This window comes from Rhinoderma darwinii, chromosome 1, assembly GCF_050947455.1.
Source record: "Rhinoderma darwinii isolate aRhiDar2 chromosome 1, aRhiDar2.hap1, whole genome shotgun sequence".
NCBI lineage: Eukaryota > Metazoa > Chordata > Amphibia > Anura > Rhinodermatidae > Rhinoderma > Rhinoderma darwinii.
In genome coordinates, this window is record NC_134687.1 from 234,564,707 (window position 1) to 234,587,461 (window position 22,755).

The following is a 22,755-nucleotide window of genomic DNA, read 5'->3' on the forward strand; positions in this document are numbered from 1 at the left end:
AATAAAAAAAATGTGAACAATGTTTAATCACCTACACACTAAATGTTTAATTAAAAAAAAACAAAACATGTTTTTCTGGCAACACATTCCCTTTAAGCTGTATTTCAGCCATATAAGATTCCATGTTCCCTTACTCATAGCTTACATAAATGTGAGGGCAGTTAATCCACTTATTTAAACGATAACACTTATACTCCAATGACACATCAATATGTCTGCCCCTCTCCCCTTATCTTCTTCAAGGCTTAGTACATACATATACTCAGTACATCAGGAATACTTCCAAGGATATAACCCATATTTGTGCATGAACAGATATCAACTGCATAGGGACCCCTCATAAAATGCACATTACATTCATGTAAACTCACTGTCCCCTGCGTATAAAACATGGTCTTCAAGTCAGCGTCGAGGAGACCGTCCATGTCTGGTGAGCCACTCATCTGCCGCCTCTGGGGTAGTGAAAAACACGGATCTCTCTCCATCCACTACTCTCAGTCGCGCGGGAAACGCCATAGAATATGGGATCTGACGCTCCCGAAGTCGTCTCTTGACGTGCATATACGAGGCCCTCTGTCGTTGTAACTCCGGGGAGAAATCCGGGAAGATGGACACCGTCGTATTCTCCACTCTGATCTCTCCTTTGCACCTCGCAGCCTGCAGCACCATATCTCGGTCCTTGCAATTTAGCAATCTCGCCAGCAATGGCCTGGGGTTCGCCCCGGGTGGTGGTGGTTTCGCCGGCACTCTGTGCGCCCTTTCCACAGCAAAAGCCATTGAAAATACTGTATCCGGGAATAGGTCTTTCAGCCACTTCTCCACAAATTCATCTGGCCTGGGTCCGTCCGACCTTTCAGGGAGGCCTATGATCCTCAGATTATTCCTCCTCAGCCGATTCTCCAGATCGTCTGCCTTTTGGCGCCACAGCTCCACTTTCCCCGACAGGTCCCTCAGCGTGCGTGGCACAGCTGCCGTTACGTCCTCCAGGTCCGAGTTACCCGGTCCCTCAGATTATGGAGGTCCTGCCGCATCAGACCGACATCCACCTTCACCTCCTCCACTTTCGTTGTAACCGAGGTACGTGTCTCCAGGATTGCCGCCAGGAGCGTCTCCGTCACCTGCTTCAGCGTTAACTCGGGGGGCACAGCCTCCCCTGCAGCGGTGAGTATAGCAGGCTGTCCCTCCTGAACATGTGCCGACGAGGACTTCTCCCCCCGGGCGCCATCTTGTCCCGAGTTCCTGGCGAACTCTCTCAGTTTTTCCACTGCTCCCGAAGTCTTGGAGGGTCCCATAGTGTGCCGAGTAGGTTTCCTACCCTTCTTTCTCAACAGGTAAGGAATTTTGGCTGAAATACTTTCTCCACAGGATGAAATACAGGGTTCAGCACACGGAGCTAAGGTTCAGTGTGACCGCTCACATCCGTGCCTGGCCACGCCCCCCTTTGGTAATAGTTTTACCCTAAAATAGACCTTTTATTTGTCATCGTCAGTGTCTACCGTATTGTTAATATATTAGGGTAACTGGGTCAGCGCTAGAGTTACAAAAATGATTGGCAGCAGGGGGGGGGGCGACAACTGTTTTTGCGGTGGATATTTTGTGTATTTAAATTTTATTTTTTTTGCACTTATCTTTACTTATTTTTTTTTATTACTATGGTCTGTCCCTCAAAGGTCTAAAAAGACCTTTGGGGAACTTTATATAATTTTTTTTCTTTTACACCATGTTTTTCCCCAGTTACAGGGGAAATCAGCCCTCTCATAGTGACGATTGTCACTAATAGGGCTGTGCTGGGTCTTGTAAGACCCAGCAGCAGTCTCTCAGTAACGGCACCTGGCGATCATGTGACCAGTCACATGAACACCGGAAGGAATAGAGACAGCGCCGCTGCTGCTGTCTATTCCTATACACAGCGTTCGTTGAGCGCTGTGTACAAGTCATCAGAGAAGACAGAAGCAGTGAAAGTTGCTTTCATCTTCTCCTCAGGGTCCCCGGCGGTCACTGACAGCCGTAGACCTGAGATTCAGCTGCCCGATCGCACGGGCAGCAAGCTAAAATCCGAGCCGTAAAAAGTCTATGGCTCGGGTTTTAAGGACCCTGACCGCTGGTTGTAAAAACACAGCCAGCGGTCCGGAACCAGTTAAAGCATCCCAGCACAGGTAATTCATGATAAACCTACACAAACAGGATAGTAACAGTGTCATGGTACAATGCATACATATAGCTAACCCTGTGTGGGACATACACAAAACATTAGCACCATGGAAGGACCAGACACTCCTACACCGCCTCGCACCTGACGTTTTGCTGAAGCTTCGTCTGAGTGGGCGGTTTAATTTTTTTTTTTTTCCCCCCTTGCGGCATGCACTATAAACTACATTTTACTTCAGCAGATTGATACAATTGCAGCGATACCGTATGTAGATTTGTTTTGCATAATAAAACCACTTTGACTGAAAAATGCCAATGTGGAGCGTCAGCTGTTGAGGACATGATCTCACGGTACACCCAGTCGCCAACAGTGCACTGGGAACTACCACTATACATCCTCGTGTGGGAAGTAGTCAGGGCCCAAAGCTGTGGTACATCACTAGCCTCCTCCAATGCATTCGGATGCGCCATTGTGTTATACTTCCCTGGCATACACGGTGCAGCAATGAAGTCGGGCAAAAAATGCCTCGCTACACAATGCGTGCCCATGCAATGGTGCATCTGGGGAAAGTTGGAGGAGACTGGTAGTGATGTGGAACAGCCAGGAGGATGTCACTTAAAGAGGCTCTGTCACCAGATTTTGCAGCCCCTATCTGCTATTGCAGCAGATAGGCGCTGCAATGTAGATTACAGTAACGTTTTTATTTTTTAAAAACGAGCATTTTTGGCCAAGTTATGACCATTTTCGTATTTATGCAAATGAGGCTTGCAAAAGTACAACTGGGCGTGTTGAAAAGTAAAAGTACAACTGGGCGTGTATTATGTGCGTACATCGGGGCGTGTTTACTACTTTTACTAGCTGGGCTTTCTGAAGAGAAGTAACATCCTCTTCTCTTCAGAACGCCCAGCTTCTGGCAGTGCAGATCTGTGACGTCACTCACAGGTCCTGCATCGTGTCGGCACCAGAGGCTACACTTGATTCTGCAGCAGCATCAGCATTTGCAGGTAAGTAGCTACATCGACTTACCTGCAAACGCCGATGCTGCTGCAGAATCATCTGTAGCCTCTGGTGCCGACACGATGCAGGACCTGTGAGTGACGTCACAGTGCTGCACTGCCAGAAGCTGGGCGTTGTGAAGAGAAGTGGATGACACTTCTATACACAACGCCCAGCTAGTAAAAGTAGTAAACACGCCCCGATGTACGCACATAATACACGCCCAGTTGTACTTTTACTTTTCAACACGCCCAGTTGTACTTTTGCAAGCCTCATTTGCATAAATACGAAAATGGTCATAACTTGGCCAAAAATGCTCGTTTTTAAAAAATAAAAACGTTACTGTAATCTACATTGCAGCGCCTATCTGCTGCAATAGCAGATAGGGGCTGCAAAATCTGGTGACAGAGCCTCTTTAAGCATGGAAAGATGGGTTTGGAGTCAGGACTATGACTCTTCAGGATAGTGGCACCGACCCATGACCCTTTATAGAGTAATTAGCATATAGCGTGTGCTGTTTTAATCAGTTGATTTGATATGTTTAGCTGCATCTGAAAAAAAAACATACAGGGGAATGTTTGGAAATATTGTGAGGTCATGTATTACTGCATGGTGGCGGTTCAAGGGGTTAAACCGATCTGACAGGTTCCCATTCAATATACAACAAATTGAAAACCATTCCATCTGCCCTACAATTTTGCTGTTATAAATATATCCTATATAATTACAGCTCCAGAACCGAGCTCAGTACACATATACAGCACCAGACCCGAGCTCAGTACAGATATACAGCACCAGACCCGAGCTCAGTACAGATATACAGCACCAGACCCGAGCTCAGTACAGATATACAGCACCAGACCCGAGCTCAGTACAGATATACAGCACCAGACCCGAGCTCAGTACATATATACAGCACCAGACCCGAGCTCAGTACAGATATACAGCACCAGACCCGAGCTCAGTACAGATATACAGCACCAGACCCGAGCTCAGTACAGATATACAGCACCAGACCCGAGCTCAGTACAGATATACAGCACCAGACCGGAGCTCAGTACAGATATACAGCACCAGACCCGAGCTCAGTACAGATATACAGCACCAGACCGGAGCTCAGTACAGATATACAGCACCAGACCCGAGCTCAGTACAGATATACAGCACCAGACCCGAGCTCAGTACATATATACAGCACCAGACCGGAGCTCAGTACAGATATACAGCACCAGACCCGAGCTCAGTACAGATATACAGCACCAGACCCGAGCTCAGTACAGATATACAGCACCAGACCCGAGCTCAGTACAGATATACAGCACCAGACCCGAGCTCAGTACAGATATACAGCACCAGACCCGAGCTCTGTGCAGATATACAGCAACAGAACCGAGGTCAATATATATATATATATATATATATATATATATATATATATATAATTTCTCAGCATAAATACAGCTCAGTACAGAGATCGTTTGCAAATTCAGTTTAATCCCTGCCGTATAGGTTTGTATGGCGTAAAATTACAGCTCCCAGCATGGCCCAAACAATGGTAAGGATATGCTGGTAGATGCAGTTTCACCAGATTTAACAGCGACTACAGTACTGATTAGGGGAAGAATAAACATTTACATTGAGTGACTCACAGGTGGTGACTTCTCAGATTCTAGACGTTCTTTTTCTCTTACCTTATCCATCCGGTCCAGATCACTATGATGACTTCTCCCGGCCACGGCCCGTTTCTGCAATTTGTCGCTCAGATTTCTTCAGCTTTTCAAACCGTTCCGCACCTATAAACGAAGATAAAATTCTCATGTTGCCAAATGCTGTGTCGCACGCACGCGCGCACGCACAGTGCCCCCTGTAAATAGGGCCCCCTTTAGATAGTGACAAACTATAAATAACAGAAGGTACATAACCATTAGTAACGTGATATGGATACTAGGTACTACTTAAATATACAACCAATCTCTAAAAATCAAAGGATAACAAAATGAGAATCCATATCTATTTATTAATAATCCATTAAAAACCAGAGCAGTTGTACACAGACAATTAAAATCAACAGGGTATTAGGACAATGGGGGACACAGCATGTTTGATATGTATGAATACAATGCCTGGGAGCAGTATATACTGACACAAATACAAAAAGAGATAAATATCCCAAATATTATAGTACAAATAAGAGTAGGATTTAGGCTATACACATGTATATAATACTCCAAAATTAATCATCACTCATAAATGTGTACGTTTTTAGGTAGGTCACTAAATGAATTTTTTCCTGGAAACAAAAGTTCTGCAGACTGCACTTTTGCATCCGCCGAAAAAAAAAACTAAAACCTAGCGAACGGAGACAAATGGAAAGCAACTGAAACAAAAGAATTACCATTGAAATCAATGGTAATTCTAACGGAACCGGTGCTTTCCGTTTAATGTTTTAATCCTCTCTTCCACTGACGAAAGAAAGGTAAACTGATACTAATGCTAGTGTTAAAGACGCCTAAGGCCCCATGCACACGAACGTGAATTTGCGGCCGCAATTCCCCCGAATATCCACAGGAGAATTGCGGCCCCATTCATTCCTATGGGGCCATGCACATGACCGTGGTTTTCACGGTCCGAGCATGGCCCCGGAGCCCGGGCTCATTGAAAATAATGGCTGCGGCCATGGGCACAGCCTGCGATTTGCCGACCCGAAAATCACGGCCGTGCACATGGCTACGGTCGTGTGCATGAGGCCTTACATATAGATAGGGGTTTCAAATCATAGTATATACATTATTTGGACCGATCACCATTGTTTGGGAAATTTGACACTAATTGTGCATACCCTATCTTTAGTGACCTACCTAAAAACGCACACATTGTTAGTGATGATTAATTTTGGAATATTATTATATATACGTGTATAGCCTAAATTCGACTCTTCTTTTTTGTACTATAATATTTGGGCTATATATCTATTTTTGTATTTGTGTCCGTATATACTGCTCCCAGGCATTGTATTCATACATATCAAACCTGCTGTGTCCCCCATTGTCCTACTACTCTGTTGATTTTAATTGTCTGTTTACAGCTGTTCTTGTTTTTAATGGATTATTAATAAAGATATTTATATTCTCATTTTGTTATCATTTGATATTTGGAACTATAGTTATAGAGATTGGTTGTACACTGTAGATATTGCCCGATAGAGCCCCCTGTAGATAAAGCCACTCACACTGTTAAAGGGATTGTCCACTACCGTTAAGCCACTCTGGCTGCCTCCGTACATGCCGGAATCAGTTGGCTCCGGCCACGGAATAGCGGCCAAGCTGCAGTATTCAAGTGAATAGGAGCAGAGCTGCAGTTCTGCAGCTCCGCTGCTATGTACGGAGGCAACTGCTTCCGGCTCTGTACATCGCATAATGGGCAATAACATCCGCTGCTCGCAGGCCACCGGAGCGCCTGATCGGTGCAGGGTTTCGGGTGTCGGACCTGCACCGATGATATACTGATAACCTATCTGGTGCATAGGTCATCAGTTGTCCGGTAGTCGACAACCCCTTTAAATAAAACAAACAAACGTTACATGCGCACCTGATCCTGTTCCCGCAACGTCCTCTGACAACGCAGGCCTGCTCTCTAATGAGCAGGTCTGCTGGAGCTGAATGATGCAAGCAGCATGATGACGTCACCGCACCACCTGCGTTATTGAAAAGAGCTGAATTGCAGGGCAAGAAACGAATGTACAGTACATACATTAAACGCTACACATGCTCTATACACTACACTACACTACACTACAATACATACATTACACACTGGACACATTCAGTTCATACATTACACACTACATATACACTACAATACATACATTACACACTAGACATAGGCTATACACATTCAGTACATACATACATTACACGCTACCCATGCACTATACACTACACTACAGTACATACATTACGCACTACACATACACAGTACATACATTACACGCTACACATACACTACAATATACACATGCACTATACACTACAATACACACTACAGTACATACATTACGCACTAGACATACACAGTACATACATTTATACGCTACACATACACTACAATATACACATTAAACATGCACTATACACTACAATACACACTACACTACATACATTACACACTATACACTACAGTACAGACATTACACACTACAATACATACATTACACACTAGACATACTCTATACACATTCAGTACATACATTACACACTACACATACACTATACACATTCAGTACATACATTACACGCTAGACATACACTATACACATTAAGTACATACATTACACACTAGACATACACTATACACATTCAGTATATATATTACACACTACAATAAACACATTACACACTAGACATACACTATACACATACAGTACATACATTACACACACTTACCTTTTGTGCAGGCAGCTGCCTATATGGATCTTCGCTTGCTGTGTACGGAGACTCCGGAGTAAACTACTAGCAAGTGTTGGTGAGTCCATCACAGGATTTCCCTTCAGTTGCAGAGCAGACACTCTGCGCGCCTCCCTCTCTGTCCCGACACTGAGCAGGATCGCATTACAATGGCGACAGGAGAGTGAAGAGCAAGGGAGGGGGGTCAGGGAGGGGTTATTAAGGTGGCCCAGGAGAGATATGCTGTTCTTAAGGAGGCAGCACATCCTGCAGCTGCTAAGTGGAGGAAACCTCAGCCATCGGCTCTGTAATGCCGCCCCCTCTGAGACACTGCAGTGTGCCACCTGAGGCCAGAGGCTTAACTCGCCTCATGGTAGATGCGGCCCTGGAAGTAGCCTCCTGTGACGACGTATAGTTACTGAGTGGTGCAGCTAGGGATTAAAGGGGCCTATCCCAAACATTGAAAGCACCCCCAAACAATTATGCCTCCAACAAATATTTAAGTAGGCACCATGCATTCTGGTAGTAGCGTTGTCCTGGTATCCACTAAACCGAGATTCGGCCATTAGATAGTGAAATGGGATTTATCGAGTAGAACACATCCCTGGTGTATTTTATAGGTTATGCCACTCAAGCAACGTCATTTCCACCAAATGTTTCCTGTAGTTGCAATAGAAGATTCTCACAAGGCTGAGATTTTAAACCATTCCGCTCTGCAAATCTCAGTTCATCAATATTTCCGGGACGCCCTGCATGCATCTCTCACTCTGTTGATTTACTTCTACTTGATATGGATAGCAGACCTTCACAAATTACCCTGCTAAGGTCCTACTTAGCTCTATGATAGGCTGGAGCTTCCTCAAGAAAGGCAATTGAAAAATCCAGCAGTTCATTGATAAAGTGTGATAAACTAAGATGTTTATTTCGCTACACTAAAGGCATGTTCACACGTTGCAGAGTTTTTCCGCTGCAAATGTTGGTGCAGATTTGGGGCAATTACGCAATGAATCTGCACTAACATTTGTATATTTGACAGGTAATTCAGACGTTGCAGAAAAGACAGCGGACTTGCCCCAGATTTCAGTTTTTGCATTGCAAAGTCTGAAATCAGCTGTGAAATTCCACTTCTTCTCCGCAACAGACAGTGCATGCTGCAGAGGGAAAATTCCGCACCACAGCCTATGGTCTGCAGCAGAGTTTTCCGCAATGTCTGAACTAACTTGCCTCAAAATGTATTGAAACAAATGTAAAAAACGTCCGCTGGAGAAATACGGCCCGTAATTACGGGCCCATAGACTTCTATTGGCCACGGGTACCTCCCCGTATGCTTACGGGAAGGTGCCCGGGCCGTTGAAAAATAAAGAACATGTCCTATTTTAGGCCGTAATCAGTGACTACGTGTGTGCACCCGTAATTACGGGAGCGTTGCTAGGCGACGTCAGTAGTCACTGTCCAGGGTGCTGAAAGAGTTAGGCGATCGGCAGTAACTGTTTCAGCACCCTGGACAGTGACTTCCGATCACAATATAGATCAATGTGTAAAAAAAATAGAAGTTCATACTTACCCAGAACTCCCTGCTTCTTCCTCCAGTCCGGCCTCCCGGGATGACGTTTCAGCCCATGTGACCACTGCAGCCAATCACAGGCTGCAGCGGTCACATGGACTGCCGCGTCATCCAGGGAGGTCGGGCTGGATGTCAAGAGAGGGACGCGTCACCAAGGCAACGGCCGGGTAAGTATGATTTTTTTTTACTTTTACCTCGGAAAGGGCTGCCCCTACTCTCTATCCTGCACTGATAGAGAGAACGGGCTGCCGATTTGTGCAGTGCAATTTTGCAGCGAAAACGTGCCCGTAAATACGGGTGGAATACTGTTGACACCGGACCCGTATTTACGGGCACGGGTCCTTAAATACTGGTGCAATACGGGTCGAATACGTGTGACACCAGACCCGTATTTATGCCAGTATTTACGGGAGGGAAAAAATACGTTCGTGTGCATGAGGCCTAAGGCATGAATGCAAACATGCTTGTTACATACATCTGTAGAGTCAGAGCACTTGAGGAAAACACCCAGTATGAATAACCCTTGCATGTTGTGTGAGAATAGATGACTGTATATGTATGAGCAGAGACAAAGACAATATGCAATATATCACTAATAGTACTAAATAGCCAAAATCAAATATGGCTAGTTGGCGTTAAGTTACATAGGTTGAAAAGACAGTCCATCGCGTTCAATGTTTCCCAATAAATTACCCATCATTCCTTGCTTGATTAATTCTAACTCTCAATGCCCTCCAATAAATAAGCATCTAGCCTGTTTTTAAATGCTGACATAGTATCTGCCATCACTAACTTTTGGCGTCTGACATTCCATAGCTTGCTGACTAACTGTTAAGAACCCTATCCTATATTGATGTGTGAAATGTCTTGCTTCCACATGCAATGGATGTCCCCTGGTCCTTTGTAGAGTCCTTGGAGGGAACAGATCATGTGCTAGTTCACTGTATTGACCACACATATATTTATACATGCTAATAAGAACACCTCTAAAATATCTTTTTTTCCAAGCTGAACAAGCCCAATTTTTCTAGCCTTTCATTGTAAGCGACACCTCCCATCCCATTTAATCTAGCTGCCGGCCTTTTGAGCTCTTTACAATGTGGACCCCAAAACTGAATTACATATTCAAGATGTGGCCTTCCAAGGGATTTATAGAGGGGTAATATGCTTGAATCACAGGTCTTTATCTCTCTTTATACACCCTGAAATCCTATTTGCTTTTGCAGCTGCTGCTTGACATTGAGTGCTGCTGCTTAGCTTATTTGTTACCAGAGAACCCAGGTCCTTCTCCTGTTCTGTTATCCCCAGTTTTATTCTATTTAATGTATGTGCATTAATACTATTGTATCCTAGGTGCATTATTTTAAATTTATCAACATAGTCCAATCAGGATCATGTAATAGAATCCTAACTAGTTATAAAATATGAATAGTTTAGATCAATTAAACATGCTAGGTAAGATATAGAATTTATCCCTGATTGCAGAGAAGTAACCCATTAGAGAGCGCCCCATAGTGGTTTTACGTCGGCCACTAAAGGGCTTTATTCCGATGCATACGCCTTTTTACGGCGCTGGATCAGAATAAATAAATAGAGCAGGGAGCCATTAACCCCTTAAGGACACGGCCAATTTTGGCCTTGAGGACACAGCAATTTTTTTTACATTTCCCCTCTTTGCATCCCGACGCTCATAACTCTTTTATTTTTTGTACGACGTAGTTGTATGAGACTTTGTTTTTTGCAGGACGAGTTGTACTTTATGTAGGTACCATTTTTTGGTACAAATACATTATCTTTTAATTTCTATACATTTTTATCTTGGCGAAAATGCAGAAAAAAAGCAGTTCCGCTGCAGTTTTAATATTTTTTTTTTACACCATACACCGATCATCATAAATAATGTAATACATTTGTTGTACAGGTTGTTACGGTCGTGGCGATACCAAATATGTCTATATTATTTCATGTTTTGGGACTTCTATTTTAAAAAGTTTATGTATTATAAAAAATGTGTGTTTCTGTGTATTTTTTTTACTTTTTATTTATTGATTTATCATTCATTTTTTTTTACATTCATTTAACTTTTTTTTTTAATCCCATAAAGCGATTTATCATTTTGATTTTGATTTTGTAACTGTAATGTACTGGCATAGATCTATATGCCAGTACATTAGCCTGTTACTGATTATACACAGGCAGTTGTTAGGGCATACCTCAGTATGCCCTAACAACAGGAAATATGTTCAGACAGCCCTGGGGTCCTTCAATGGACCCTGGGCTGTCTGGCCATACGAGTTGTGGGCTTTGATCGCGTCACAGTAATAAAGTAATGCCTGCTAGACCATGCCAGAGGCATGGTCTAGCAGATGCCTGTCCATTTTACACGGACAGGCCGTAATACACTACAATACGTAAGTATTGCAGTGTATTATAATAGCGATCGGACGATCGCATAGTTAAGTCCCCTAGTGGGACTGGTACAAAAAGTTAAAAAAAAAGGTTTAACAAAGTTAAAAAGTAAAAAAGTGGGGAAAAAAAGAAAAAAAAACACTTTTACCCCTTACAAACTGCTTTATTATTATTAAAAAAAAAAAGTTACACATATTTGGTATCGCCGCGTCCGTAACGACCACAACTATAAAGTTATTACGTAGAAAACAGGGGAAGAAGGTAGGATCCAGCGCTGGATCCTACCTTCTTCCCCTGTTTTCTACGTGATACTCCGTGTGCCGACACGAGGATCCGGGCGCTATCAACGACACACAGGAGTGTGTCAGGTGAGCTGGAGGATTTTTCTACTTTTTCTTGTATAAAGTTATTACATTTTAACCCGCTCGGCAAAAATAAAAAACAATGCAAAAATTGCTGTTTTCTGATAATCCTGCCTGAAAAAAATGTGATCAAAAAGTCGTCCCGCAAAAAAAAAGGCCTCCTACAATTGCATCGGCGAAAAAATAAAAACGTTACGGCTCTTCAAATATGGAGACACAAATACAAATAATTTTGAAAAACATACAAAAACTATACAAATTTGGTATCGTTGCAATCGCAACAACCCACTGAATAAAGTTATTGTGTTATTTATACCACACGGTAAACGTCATAAATTTAGGACGCAAAAAAGTGTGGCGAAATTGCTGTTTTTTTTCTATTACTCCCCAAAAAAAGTTAATAAAAGTTAATCAATAAATTCTATGTACCCCAAAATGGTGCTAATAAAAAAACAAGACATTATACAGCTATGTCGATGCAAAAATAAAAAAGTTATAGCTCTTGGAATGAGACAATGGAAAAACTTAAAAAATAGCTTGGTCATTAAGGTTTAAAATAGGCTGGTCATTAACCCCTTAACGCTCAGCGACATAATATTCTGTCGCGCTGACCGCCCTCTTCGCGCTCAGCGATGGAATATTATGTCGCAGGGAAAATGCATCGTCATTTTCCACCGGCGCGTGCATGAGCTGTGACAGCTGTTGTTTCCGACAGCAGGCTATCACAGCTCAATACGCCAGGACCTATTGCGATGGTCCCGCCTCAACGATCGCCACTATCGGTCAGTCAGTGAGTAACTGTCCAATAGTGGCGATCGACGTCTAAACTTCCTCTCCCTGACATCACATCCTGCCGCATCCGCCCTGAACGCCTCTGTTGGAGATAGCGAGGCGTTCAGAGCGGTTGTGAGAAGAGAGAGAGAGAGAAGAGCAAGTTAAAAAACAGTCTAAAAAACAACTTTTTTCGGCATCCCACCTCTCCCATCCACTATCCAGTCCTGTACCCTTCCTCCTTGTGTTCCCCCCACATTTTTGGTCAGTGATCTCCTATCACTGACCACTTCTTAGTCTTCAGGACCAATTCCACCTGCATCGGAACCTCGGGCGGAGCAGTAGAAGAAGGCAAGAGGGGTTGCTGGAAGTTGGGCGCCAGTCTAGGAAGCCGTCTCTCTTGTCGAACCTCTTGAGCTCTCTCTGAGTCTTATGTCCACTCGAGTAGCAAGTAGAATCAGGTCGTCCAAGGCAGCTGGTAGATCTCAAGCAGCAAGTTCATCCTTGATCTCGGGCGATAGGCCATGCCAGAAGGATGCTACCAAGGCCTCATTGTTCCAGGACTGTTTTCCTGCCAGGGTCCGGAACTGGATGGTGTATTCGCCCACGGAGGCGTCCTCCTGGTGAAGATTAAAGATAGCAGTGGCTGCCGACTCGTCCAGGCTCCTGAACGGAATAACCGCACGAACCCCTGGAAGTCTCGGGTCCCTGTCGTTCCCAGATTGGATTCGCCCACGCCAGGGCCTTGCCGGCAAGTAGAGACATAATGAAGGCGATCCTGGCTCCGTCCGAAGGAAATGCTCGGGCATGCAGAGTGAAGTGGATATGGCATTGGTTCAGAAACCCCCTGCATGTACTTGCGTCTCCATGGAACCGAGGTGGCAACGACAGCGAGAACCGAGGATCCGAACCGGAGCTGCCAGGAGGTGTAGCAGGAGGATCAATCGGAGGAGCTTGAAGAGGAGCAGAGAAGGAAGTAGCTAGCGCCCCTAGCAGCTGTGCCATGGAGTCTACTGCCAAAAGAAGTTGATCCTGTCATGCTCGCAGATCTTGCAGTTCCGCCTGCATGGCTTGGGAGGGTGACAGGCCCTTGAATTGACCAGCGGGGTCCATGGCCTGAGTGTACTGTCACGGTGCGGGCCAACTTGGTAAAACTTGGTACAAAACAATATCTATAGTCCAGAAAGGGTACCTGAGGCAATGTAGACAGTAGCAGTGACACAACTTGACTTTCACTGTAGATGGCACAGTAGATGCAGCGGAAGACACGACTTGACTTTCACTGTAGATGGCACAGTAGATGCAGCGGAAGACACGACTCGACTTTCACTGTAGATGGCACAGTAGATGCAGCAGAAGGGACGAATTGACTTTCACTGTAGCACGGGATACAGGGTACAGGCAGCAGGAACGGGTAACACTGGGAACTGGAAAACACTGGGAGACCATTTGCAAGACAAACTTTATGTAAAGGATCTGCCAGGCACAGCTTCGGGGTTAACGTCCATAGATAATCAGTCTGCACCTGCTTCTATGTCTGTGAGACTGACTCCATCTTCCACCACTCAGGGTGGCAGGCTTAGGAGTGGGAGAACCTATCACAGCCTGGCCAGACGGAGCTAGCTCCCGCCCTCTGTCTATTTATACCTGCCTTTCCTGTTTCTCCTTTGCTTGTGATTCTTCTCGTTTGGTTTCCTGGCCCTGCTGCAGCTTCTTGTACCATTGTCCTTGCTTCATATTGACCCCGGCTTGCTGACTACTCTCCTGCTCTGCGTTTGGTACCTCGTACACTCCTGGTTTGACTCGGCTTGTTCACTTCTCTTGTTGCTCACATTGTTGCCGTGGGCAACTGCCCCTTTCTCCCCCTAGCTCTGTGTACCCTTGTGTGTTTGTCTGTCGTGCACTTATTGAGCGTAGGGACCGTCACCCAGTTGTACCCCGTTGCCTAGGGCGGGTCGTTGCAAGTAGGCAGGGACTGAGTGGTGGGTAGATTAGGGCTCACTTGTCTGTCTCCCCACCCCCGTCAATACATAATCACAAGCCCATACCTATTCTACCCTGGTCCCTGACACCACTATGGACCCCCTTGAGACCCTGGCTCAGCAAATGCAGGGTCTCTCCCTACAGGTCCAGGCCCTGGCTCAGAGGGTCAACCAGCCTGATGCTACCATGGTAGTCCCCCTCACCTCACCTCTTGAACCCCACCTCAAGTTGCCCGACCGGTTCTCAGGGGACCGGAAGACTTTTCTCTCCTTTCGGGAGAGTTGTAGGCTCTATTTTCGTTTAAAGCCCCACTCCTCAGGTTCTGAGAGCCAGCGGGTGGGTATAATTATGTCCCGGCTCCAGGAAGGGCCCCAAGAATGGGCCTTCTCCTTGGCTCCTGACGCCCCTGAACTTTCCTCCGTTGATCTTTTCTTTTCTGCTCTCGGACTCATCTATGACGAGACTGACAAGACTGCTTTTGCCGAGAGTCAGCTGGTGACCTTACGTCAGGGTAAGAGACCTGTTGAGGAGTATTGCTCTGACTTTAGGAAGTGGTGCGTAGCTTCTCGGTGGAATGACCCTGCCTTAAGGTGCCAGTTTAGGTTGGGTCTGTCGAACGCCCTGAAAGATCTGCTAGTTAGTTATCCCTCTTCTGACTCCCTAGACCAGGTTATGGCTTTAGTGGTATGACTTGACCGACGTCTCAGGGAACGACGACTTGAACGTCTTGATGTTTTCTCCTCTGACTCCCCCATGATGCCTCCCGAGGTTCCGTTGCTTCGTTCCTCCCCGGAAGACTCAGAGGTACCTATGCAACTCGGGGCCTCTGTATCCCCCCAACAACGTAGAGATTTCCGCAGGAAGAATGGTCTCTGCTTCTACTGTGGGGATGACAAGCATCAAGTGAACAACTGTCCTAAGCGTAAGAATGCAGCCGGAGAACTTCCGCGCCTAAGTGATCATCGGGGAGGTCACTTGGGCGCACAGGTATTTCCCGTAAATATGAAACTTAATAAAATCTTGCTTCCCTTTCAGGTCTCTTTTGGTGTTAGGTCTGCTACCGGAAGTGCCTTCGTGGATTCAGGGTCTTCTGCTAATATCATGTCTGTGGAATTTGCTATGTCTCTAGCTATGCCTTTGATTGATTTGCCTAAACCTGTCCCGGTAGTGGGTATCGACTCCACTCCTCTTGCTAATGGTTATTTTACACAGCATACCCCTGTTTTTGAACTCCTTGTTGGCTCCATGCATTTGGAGCAGTGCTCTGTACTGTTAATGCAGGGATTATCGTCCGATTTGGTTTTAGGCCTTCCCTGGTTGCAGTTGCATAATCCCACGTTTGACTGGAATTCTGGGGACCTTACCAAGTGGGGTAATGAATGCTTGACGTCATGTTTTTCTGTTAATTCTATTTCTCCCCCTGAGGAGGTGAACACGCTACCTGAGTTTGTTCAGGACTTCGCCGATGTTTTCTCTAAGGAGGCCTCCGAAGTGTTACCTCCTCATAGAGAATATGATTGCGCAATCAATTTGGTACCAGGAGCTAAGCTCCCTAAGGGTAGGATATTTAATCTCTCTTGTCCCGAACGTGAAGCCATGAGAGAGTATATCCAGGAATGCCTGGCCAAGGGTTACATTCGCCCCTCTACTTCTCCGGTAGGTGCTGGCTTCTTCTTCGTAGGGAAGAAGGATGGTGGTCTTAGGCCATGCATTGACTACCTAAGCTTGAATAAGGTCACTGTAAGGAACCAGTATCCCCTTCCTCTGATTCCTGATCTCTTTAATCAGGTTCAGGGGGCCCAATGGTTCTCTAAGTTTGATCTACGGGGGGCGTATAACCTTATCCGCATCAAAGAGGGGGATGAGTGGAAGACTGCGTGTAACACGCCCGAAGGTCATTTCGAATACCTCGTCATGCCCTTTGGGTTGTGTAATGCTCCCGCGGTCTTCCAGAATTTCATAAATGAGATTTTAAGAGACTACCTGGGGTTATTTCTTGTAGTGTACCTTAATGACATACTTGTGTTTTCCAAGGACTGGTCCTCCCACATTGAGCATGTCAGGAAGGTGCTCCAGGTCCTTCGAGAAAACAAACTGTTTGCAAAGACCGAAAAATGTGTGTTTGGGGTGCAGGAGATACAATTTTTGGGCCAAATCTTCACTCCTCATGAATTCCGCATGGACCCCGCCAAGGCCCAGGCTGTGGCGGAATGGGTCCAACCTGCCTCCCTGAAGGCGTTACAGTGCTTCCTGGGGTTCGCTAATTATTACAGGAGGTTTATTGCTAACTTCTCGGTCATCGCTAAGCGTCTTACGGATCTCACTCGCAAAGGTGCTGATCTCCTCCACTGGCCTCCTGAGGCTGTCCAGGCTTTTGAGGTCCTTAAGAAGTGCTTTATCTCGGCCCCGGTGCTGGTTCAGCCCAACCAAATGGAGCCATTTATCATGGAGGTTGACGCGTCCGAGGTGGGAGTGGGGGCTGTCTTGTCCCAGGGTACCAGGTCCCTCACCCATCTCCGTCCCTGTGCCTACTTCTCCAGGAAGTTTTCACCCACTGAGAGTAACTATGATATTGGCAACCGCGAACTCTTAGCCATTAAATGGGCATTTGAAGAGTGGCGCCACTTCCTGGAGGGGGCTAGGCACCAGGTAACGGTCCTTACCGACCACAAGAATCTGGTTTTCCTAGAATCTGCCCGGAGGCTAAACCCGAGACAAGCTCGTTGGGCGTTATTTTTTACCAGATTCAACTTTGTGGTTACCTATAGGGCTGGGTCTAAAAATGTTAAGGCTGATGCACTGTCATGTAGCTTCATGGCCAGCCCTCCTTCGGAGGAAGATCCTGCTTGTATTTTGCCTCCAGGTATAATCATTTCCACTATTGATTCTGATTTAGTCTCTGAAATTGCGGCTGATCAAGGTTCAGCTCCCGGGAGCCTTCCTGAGAACAAGCTGTTTGTTCCCCTGCAATTCCGGCTAAGGGTACTTAGGGAAAATCATGACTCTGCACTATCTGGCCATCCAGGCATCCTGGGTACCAAGCACCTCATTGCCAGAAACTATTGGTGGCCTGGGTTGCCTAAAGACGTTAAGGCCTACGTCGCCGCTTGTGAAGTTTGTGCTAGGTCCAAGACTCCCAGGTCCCGACCAGCGGGCTTACTATGTTCTTTGCCCATTCCCCAGAGACCTTGGACCCATATCTCCATGGATTTTATCACCGATTTGCCTCCATCTCAAGGCAAGTCAGTGGTGTGGGTTGTAGTAGACCGCTTTAGTAAGATGTGCCACTTTGTGCCCCTCAAAAAACTACCCAATGCTAAGACGTTAGCTACCTTGTTTGTCAATCACATCCTGCGTCTCCATGGGGTCCCTGTCAATATTGTTTCTGATAGAGGGGTACAATTTGTTTCATTGTTTTGGAGAGCCTTCTGTAAAAAGTTGGAGATTGATCTGTCCTTCTTCTCTGCCTTCCATCCTGAAACTAATTGCCAAACTGAGAGGACTAATCAGTCTCTAGAACAATATTTAAGGTGTTTTATCTCTGACTGTCAATATGATTGGGTCTCATTCATTCCCCTCGCCGAATTTTCCCTTAATAACTGGGTCAGTAACTTGTCAGGGGTCTCCCCCTTTTTCTGTAATTTTGGGTTTAATCCACGGTTCTCTTCCGTTTCACCTGGTAGTTCCAACAATCCCGAGGTAGAGGTCGTTCATCGAGAACTGTGCACAGTCTGGGCTCAGGTTCAGAAGAACCTAGAGGCGTCCCAGAGAATACAAAAAACTCAGGCAGATAGAAAACGTTCTGCTAACCCCTTGTTTATGGTCGGGGATCTGGTGTGGCTATCGTCTAAAAATTTGCGCCTTAAGGTCCCATCCAAGAAGTTTGCTCCCCGGTTTATAGGGCCATACAAGGTCATTGAAGTCCTCAATCCTGTCTCCTTCCGACTGGAGTTGCCCCCATCTTTTCGAGTACACGACGTGTTCCATGCCTCCCTCCTTAAACGCTGCTCCCCGTCCTTGTTTCCCTCGAGGAAACCTCCGGTCCCTGTTCTCACCCCTGAGGGGGCAGAATTCGAGGTGGCCAAGATTGTGGACAGCAGGATGGTCCAAGGCTCCCTCCAGTACCTGGTCAATTGGAGAGGATACGGGCCTGAGGAGAGGACTTGGGTACCCGCTCGGGATTTTCACGCTGGGATATTGGTCAGGAGATTTCACCTTCGTTTCCCCAGTAAACCAGGTCCACTTAGAAAGGGTCCGGTGGCCCCTCATAAAAGGGGGGGTACTTTAAAGGATCTGCCAGGTACAGCTTCGGAGTTAACGCCCATAGATAATCAGTCTGCACCTGCTTCTATGTCTGTGAGACTGACTCCATCTTCCACCACTCAGGGTGCCAGGCTTAGGAGTGGGAGAACCTATCACAGCCTGGCCAGACGGAGCTAGCTCCCACCCTCTGTCTATTTATACCTGCCTTTCCTGTTCCTCCTTTGCTTGTGATTCTTCTCGTTTGGTTTCCTGGCCCTGCTGCAGCTTTTTGTACCAATGTCCTTGCTTCATATTGACCCCAGCTTGCTGACTACTCTCCTGCTCTGCGTTTGGTACCTCGTACACTCCTGGTTTGACTCGGCTTGTTTTCTACTCTTCTGCTCTGCGTTTGGCACCTCGTACTCTCCTGGTTTTACTCGGCTTGTTCACTTCTCTTGTTGCTCACGGTGTTGCCTTGGGCAACTGCCCCTTTCTCCCCCTATCTCTGTGTACCCTTGTGTGTTTGTCTGTCGTGCACTTATTGAGCATAGGGACCGTCGCCCAGTTGTACCCCGTCGCCTAGGGCGGGTCATTGCAAGTAGGCAGGGACTGAGTGGTGGGTAGATTAGGGCTCACTTGTCTGTCTCCCCACCCCCGTCATTACACTTTAGGTATACAACAACGCTCAGGCAAGGATCAAGTGGGCAGAGCCCTTTTTATAGTCCAGCAGCATTCTAGGCTAATTACTGATTATTAAAAACTAGATGCGTACTGGCCCTTTAAGGCCTTGCACGCGTGGGCGCGCCCTGCGGGAAACAGTCTCAGAACCCGTAAGTGAGTGCTGGCGTCTCCCTGGATGTAGATGCCACCGAGAACACATATGTCCATGGCTGGGGCCGTCAGAGGGTAAGTCTGAACGACGGTCCATGGCCATAGATGTTGCAACGGACCTTCCTCCTTCAATTGGATGCACTACTGACTGAGTGGTGGAGTTTTTCTAAGATGGCACATTTCATCCCACTAACCAGTCTTCCCTCTGCTCCTCGTCTGGGTAACCTCTTCATACAAAATATCTTTACTCTGCTTGTCTTGCCTCTCCATATCGTGTCCGATCGGGGGGTTCAATTCACTTCAAAATTCTGGAGAGCCCTCTGTAAACTCATTGATGTTAAATTGAACAGTTCCTCTGCCTCTCATCCTTAGTCTAACGGCCAAGTCGAGAGAATTAACCAAAAATTGGAGAATTACCTTTGTCACTTCATTTCTGTTCAGCATGACAACTGGGTGTAACTTTTTCCTTGGGCCGTGTTCTCCTACAAGAATCACACAAGTGAATCTACTGCCTCTACTCCATTCCTCATTGTTTACAGCCAACATCCACAGGTCCGGTCCCTCTTCCAGTTCCTGCTACATCACAGGTACCCGCAGTTAACTCAATGTTTGGGGACTTTCTTCACATCTGGCCTCTGACCAGGTCATCTATCCTACAGGCGGTCGACCGCATGAAGAGGAATGATGATAGGTGAAGAAAAGAACCTCCTCAGTTTCCCCATGGATCCAAAGTCTGGTTATCTTCTAAAAACATCCGCTTAAAAATTTCCTCTTACAAATTTGTGCCCAGGTTCCTAAGACCTTTCGAAGTCCTGCAACAAATAAACCCTGTGTCCTATAAGCTTCGGCTGCCTGCTACCCTCAGAATATCCAACTCATTTCATGTGTCCCTCCTGAAACCTGTGTTTCTGAACCCCTACAGTAAATCTCCTCATTCTGCAGTTGCTCCCAGCGGTTCTTCTGACATCTTTGACGTGAATGAGATTCTGGACTACAAGACGGTAGCAGGAAAGACATTCTGTTGGACTGGAAAGGGTTTGTTCCTGAGGAGAGGTCCTAGGAACCGGAGGAGAACATTAATGTCCCAGTTCTCATCCAAAAGTTACTCTTACGCTCTGCACCTGTGAAGAGGGGGCGTAACGGGGGTACTGTTATGCCTGCGGTCGCTGACTACTGGCACGTCCCACTTGCCGGCAGCCATGACCGCAGGACTGTATCTTCATATAGGCGTCTCCCTCCTCAGAGACGCCGACACACACTGCGGAAGCGTTCTCCTGTGTGCCGTAGGATGCTCGTGCGGGCTCACTCCTGGCCTTAAAGGGGCAGCGTGAACCTGTCTAAAATGTTTATCCAATCAACCCAGCAACACCTTGGACTTTAAAAAGGGCTCCGCCCTTCCTCAACTTGCCTGAGCATTGTTTGTATTCCTGTGTTCATCTATGCAAATGGTCCTTTAGTTGTATCCTGCTGCCAGTGTTCCCGTATCCTGTTGCTGTGTTTGTTGCTGAGCCTAAGCCTATTGTTGGAGTGGTGTGTGCCTCATCTGCCACATCTGTTGCCATCTGCCACATCTGTTGCAATCTGCCACGTCTGTTGCAATCTGCCACGTCTGTTGTCATCTGCCACGTCTGTTGCCATCTGCTACGTCTGGAGTCATCTGCCATGTCTGGTGTCATCTGCCACGTCCAGTGTCATCTGCTACGCCAAGCATCATCTGTGCCTGCTCTACCACGTGTATGCTACTTCGAGTATCTGCCTGATCATTTACCCAGGTACTCATATCCGAGAGACTGTTATTGACTGTTGTTTGGCCAGCTACTTCTCCGCTACGGCGGAGCTGCCGAGTGGGTCCACATACCCTACAACCGTGACAGTATGCCAGTAATAATAAATCTCCCCCAATGTTTTCTGATTAGAAATGCATCATAATTAGAAAAAAAAAAATATCCAGAAGTATAATTTATGGAATTCATGGCTTTCTATGTTTGCCTGTCAAACAATACACATGTACACCACATTATATGTTTTTTACAGACATCAATGGCAGACGTATTCAACTGCATGCCCCACAATCCCATTTGTTTTTGCTGCACAGGATAGTGTACATATTTTTCTTGCCAAAGAAAAAGGAATAAAACAAAATCTAATTGTATGACTAATATGTGTTGAAAGGGGCCTATGTAGGTTGTATAAGGGCCTACGCAGCACACTACACTATTGTTTCAGTGAAAAAAAACGGAAACCTAGCGGAACAGAAGCAAACTGAAACCCAAAAAATAGAATTGAAATAAAACGATACTTTCCTTTCATCTGTTCATCTTTTCCTCTGACGGAACAGATGAACAGAAAGCCCAAACGGAAGGCAAACACTGATGTGAACAGGCCCTAACAACATGGACATATATACAGAACCATAACATAGTTAATGGCGACTTGGTACTATACATGCATAGTTTACTTGGAGTTAAGGGGTTAAAAGGGATAGTCCCAGGTGAAACATTTATGGCATATCCATTGGATGTTTGATAAATGTGTGATAGATCCGACCGGGTGAGGTGGGTGCTGCATCCAGGTGTAGAATGAATGAAGAGGGGGCCGCTGGAACCCCATCCACATGTAGTGGAAATAATATGCATGATAAAAATGAGCGTGCTTTGCAAATCCGCAGCATGCTTATTAGGCTGGATTCACACGAACGTGAATTGCGTCCGTGCGGGCCGCGTGGTTTTCACGCGCCACGCACAGACCAATACAAGTCTATGGGGCAGTACAGACAGTCCGTGCTTTTTGCGCAGCGTTTGTCTGCTGCGCAAAAAGCGCGACACGGTCAATATCTCCGCGTATTTTGCGCATCACGCACCCATTGAAGTCAATGGGTGCGTGAAAACCACGCAGGTCGCACGGAAGCACTTCCGTGCGAACTGCCTGTTTCGCGCACCTGCTGTCAAAAGGATAAATGTAAACAGAAAAGCACCACGTGCTTTTCTGTTTACAAACATCCGAATG